The sequence below is a fragment of the Labeo rohita genome, unplaced genomic scaffold, assembly GCF_022985175.1.
Source record: "Labeo rohita strain BAU-BD-2019 unplaced genomic scaffold, IGBB_LRoh.1.0 scaffold_911, whole genome shotgun sequence".
Taxonomy (NCBI): domain Eukaryota; kingdom Metazoa; phylum Chordata; class Actinopteri; order Cypriniformes; family Cyprinidae; genus Labeo; species Labeo rohita.
This window is the reverse complement of record NW_026129867.1, coordinates 15,856-20,522: the sequence shown is the minus strand read 5'-3', so window position 1 is coordinate 20,522 and position 4,667 is coordinate 15,856.

The following is a 4,667-nucleotide window of genomic DNA, read 5'->3' as shown; positions in this document are numbered from 1 at the left end:
AATTTGTAATATACTTGTAATACAAACAAAGTACACTTTAATATCACTAATCAAGCATGCAATTAGCTTACAGCATATACTTACTTAAAGTATACTAAGTATACTTGAAGTTGTTCCAATTTAGCACATAAAAGTACACTAAATACACTTACAGTTATGCTTTACTACAATTTAATTACAACTAAAATATACTTAGCACAAAATTAGTTGTTCCAAAATAGCACACTTCAAGTTAACTAATCAGTAACACACTTGAAGTATACTGACAATTAGTCTGGCTGCAAGTATACTTAGCATATTTTTTTTTCACTAGGGAATATGTTAAGGGAATATGTTATTGCGAATATTATTGTTACTCATTGATCATTGTCTCAGGTTTATTCGCTGACTTTAGTTAGATTTTTTGTATGACAGTTAGTAGGGTTGGGCGACGTCTACCAAATTGGCATCGGACGAAGTCTACAGTGAAACATCATGATGAAAAGTTAAAGTGAAATGCAATCGTGCATACGAAATCAGTTTCAATGCCATGCACATTACTAGTGGCCCCCTGATGCCCGCAATTTATATACAGTATAATTACTTAACGATATAACTGCGAGAGGAAATAATGAAATATATATATTTTCCATCTAATGTTTATTGCCTTTAAAACACAACTTTATTTCTGAACACTGCATTGGGATGCGGTGGCTTGCGGGAGGGGAAAGGGAGGAGGGGGTGCGATGGGATCACGATGCCGGCTCAACATCGTTATGTCTGTTAGCCCAACCAGTGGTACCCACTTCTTTATCAGGCGGCTTTGAGTATACCCACTTCTAAATCGCCTCTGATGCGCATCATACAGTTGCGTCATGCATTAGCCAAAATTATGATAGTCTACCACATCCAGTCATATGTGAATAAATGTAAATATTCGCTAAATAAAGCCCCAATAAAGACAGTGATGTTACAGTCAAGACCGTGGTGCTGGCTTGCTTTGAAATATATTTGATATATATTTCTCCGGCACCCCAGTAATTTGACTTTAATACTGACGAAACACGCTCTGTAGAAGTTTGTCCATTTAGGGCTACTATAGAAACATGGCGACACTAAATGGCGACTTCCATGTAAGGGGACCCGCGGTGTATGTAGATATAAATTGCTCGTTCTAAGGTTATAAAATCATAACGGCTTATTATGTAAGATCTTTACACACCTCTGAAAACATAGTTTTGTATGTTATGTTGCATTTCTGCCAATAAATTCTCCTAAATATTACACACTGCACCTTTAAACCAAAAATTCTATTACACTGATTTAGCCATAAACCTGTACTCACAAATTGGTTATTTTATTAAGTTTATAGCAGAAAAAGTACCGGACAGAGCAGCTGTGCTGATTGAAGCCAACACCTTAAAACAAACACCATGAACATCTATAAGCATAAATGCTGATTTAAGGATGTGGATTAAATGTGACCATGGACCAGAAAACCAGTCAGAAGAGTCCATTTTTACATCATACATCATATGAAAGCTGAATAGATAAGCTTTCTATTGACATATGGTTTGTTATTATAGGACAATATTCGGCCGAGATATAACTAATTGAATAAATGGAATCTGAGGTTGCAAAAAAAAATCAAAATAGTCAGAAAAACGCCTTAAAAGTTGTCCAGATGTAGTTCTTAATAATGAATATTACTAATCAAAAATTAAGTTTTGATATATTTACAGTAGGAATTTTACAAAATATCTTCATGGAACATGATCTTTACTTAATGTCCTAATGATTTTTGTCATAAAAGAAAAAAAATCAATAATTTTGACACATACAGTGTATTTTGGGCTATTGCTACAAATATACCCCAGCGACTTAAGACTGATTTTGTGGTCCAGGCTCACAAATTACAATCAGCAGATCAACCCATCAGATATATAATGAGTAGATGACTCCAAGATATACTCGAAAAGACAAGACTCCTTCTTTTCCTTAATAAAACTAATACTTTTCAAATGCTTTTCTTTCCCAAATCTATAACCCACATATCAAAAGTGAGCACTGTGTCAGTATTTAAGTGTAATAAAATCAGATGTCTTGCAAGTAACATGCTAAGGGATACCGCTTGTGCATCATATTTGTTCAGATTCACTGGTGCCACCAAGCTAAACAATGCCATGATAGGATCCGCCTTAGTAACTTTGTTAAATACACCCTTAAAAAATGAATACAAACAATAAGTTCCAGAAGTTGTTGAGATTGTGACATGTGAGGAACTGATGGCCAAGGGTCCCCTCTGCAGGACATAAGGGTAATATCTCTGTAGAAAATTTTGGCAAACCTTTTTGGGGAAAACAATTCTGTGAACAACTGTAATAAAGCATTTACTGAACTACTCTGAATATTTTCAATGCATGATTCCTCTTCCCAATAATGTTCAAATAAATGGTTTTACCTGCCAGCCTATGCAAATCTGTATGCTGAAGTTTTTGCTCAAAATGTAAAATGTGTTCTCAAAAATGTCTTATTTGTAGATAACGAAAAAGAGGTTACCAATTTTTATCTTTGTTGAAGCTGCAGGAAGGATGCCAGTCGTTCATTAATATAAGCGGGCTGTCCGTAAAATATCCAGACATGTAAATACGAAAAATATGAGATTAGAGATTCAATACAATGAAAACGGCAGCAGCTATGGGCAACTGGTGACTGGCAGCTTCATCATGACAATGTGCCCACCTATGCATCACATATCGTGTAGAGTTTTTTTGGCGAAACATCAATTCACCAAGGTGACCCATCCTTCCTACAGCCCAGATTTGGCACCCTGTGACTGCTGGCTTTTACCAAAACTAAAATAACCTTGGAAAGGGACGAAATTTCCCACTTAAAATGAAATTCAGGAGAATATGATGAGGCAGCTGATGGTGATTCCAACAAAAGGTTTTGTAGAGTGTTTTAAGCAGTGGAAGAGACACTAGGACAGACCTGGGCAAACTCGGTCCTGGAGGGCCGGTGTCTCTGCAGAGTTTAGCTCCAACCCTGATAAAACTCACCAGTTTGTAGCTTTCTAGTAAACCTGAAAACTGATTAGCTTGTTCAGGTGAGTTTTATCAGGGTTGGAGCTAAACTCTGCAGAGACACCGGCCCTCCAGGACCGAATTTGCCCAGGCCTGCACTAGGAGATCTGTGTTAGTTCGTACTTTGAAGGGGACTGAGGCGTCATTGTCCTGTGCACAATGCTTCGTGTATCTTCAGGGCATGAGCGGCCATCCAGCGCTCATGAACCCATCCGAGAGAAGCCTCAACTCGGCCAGATCTTCTGGAATTTGATACTGGCTCTGATGTCTCTATAGTGGTTAAACATGAGATATAATTAGTTTTGGGCAAATCTAATAGGCAGTCTTTGGTCTCATTAATATATTATTTGTTCCAGAGCAAATCATTTTGGCAAAATCTCACCATGTTTATGTAAATTCAATGCTGTATATCAGAGCACTGCCTGTGTATCTTTACATGTGACCGAATTACCTTACTTTTTTGATGGGTATTGTTGTTGATTAAATATTATTTAATAAGTAATATTTTATATAAATAATATTAGTATTTAATACTGTATTTTACATAAATAATATAAGTATTTAATACTAGTTAGTATTGAGAAACAGTGTGTGTGTCCGTGACGGTGATTTTAGTTACATAGTTCTAAAGTTACACAAGAGACTGTTTTTACGAGTCAGCAGTAAAGAATTTTACGTTGAAAAAATGAATGTTGTCATAAGGGGGAAGTTATTTTTAGTTTCAGTACTAAAGTTAGCTTAATGCAGCAAACAAATACACTAAGCAGCGCTGTCATCACAAATCACCATTAACAGAAAGGATGTTAACGTTACAACAAACATGACACTTTCCTCAGCGGATATTCAGGATACGTCTACATTAATCCGGATACATTTGAAAACAGAGTTTTCGTTTTAAAACACTCTCCGTCCACACTAGCCTTTTCAAACGTTTTCCAAAAGTTTTTCATCCACACTGAAATGTAGGAAAACGTTAAATTCGCCGTACTGCGCATGCGTAAAAACTCACTGAGACGATACAGACGGAAAAGACATAATACGTTTTCACGCAATTCTTGGCAGGATCATTTTATTTACAGAAATATCTCATCATTCACTAATGCGTCCATGTCCCGCGCTCTCATGTTTGATCTAAAAAGCAGCTGCACTCACGTTTAGTTGCAGGAGTCAGGATAGCAACTGTGAGTACATTTTCTGTCATCTTTGTAGGACTGTAATATGAAGAGTGTAGAAATATATCTTTAGCAGCAGTGTAAAAAAGTGAATAGCACATAACAGTCACAATTACCGGTATAAACGTAGATATCTATTGGTATATGCATCACATGACTAAACATGCGTTTTCGAAAGCCTCCATTTTCACAGTCCACACTGCAACGCGAAATTGGCGTTTTCAAATTTCTCCACTTTGGAGAGCCGTTTTCAAAAAGCTCTGTTTTGCTTGACCAAAAACACCGTCTCAGAGTGGACGAAAGGCCAAAACGGAGAGAAAAAGATGCCTTTTCAAACGAAAACGTATTAGTGTGGACATGGCCTCAAACGGATGTTTTTTTTGAGCTGAACAATGAATGCTGTATCAGATACAGATAATCACGATCGCTCAGT